Source organism: Penaeus monodon, chromosome 28, assembly GCF_015228065.2.
Source record: "Penaeus monodon isolate SGIC_2016 chromosome 28, NSTDA_Pmon_1, whole genome shotgun sequence".
NCBI classification, from domain to species: Eukaryota; Metazoa; Arthropoda; class Malacostraca; order Decapoda; family Penaeidae; genus Penaeus; species Penaeus monodon.
The window spans coordinates 39,083,047-39,083,395 of NC_051413.1; positions in this window are offsets into that span (position 1 = coordinate 39,083,047).

Consider the following 349-nt stretch of genomic DNA (forward strand, 5'->3'; position numbering starts at 1 on the left):
TGTGTGTATTCTCGAAAACAGAATAGGCACAACCTACCCCACCGGCAGAGCAGGAGAACGCTAGGCTCCTTCCCGACTGACCTTGCAATAACACTGGACGATCAAAGTTCCCGGCAGAGGGACTGACCTCTCCTCCCGCGACTTTCCCCAACGCAGGACCACTAATAGGCCTCTCTCTCTCCCACAGGAGCCCTCGAGGACCTGATCGCCTCGAACCAAAACAATGAAGCTGGAACATCGGACCAGACGAAGGAGGTGGTGGAGGCCGTCGCGCAGGTAATGGCGGAGCTGTCGCCGGAAGCCCCAGCTGTGAGTCCTCGACGCGACCCTAGTTGCTTCAAGGGGATGT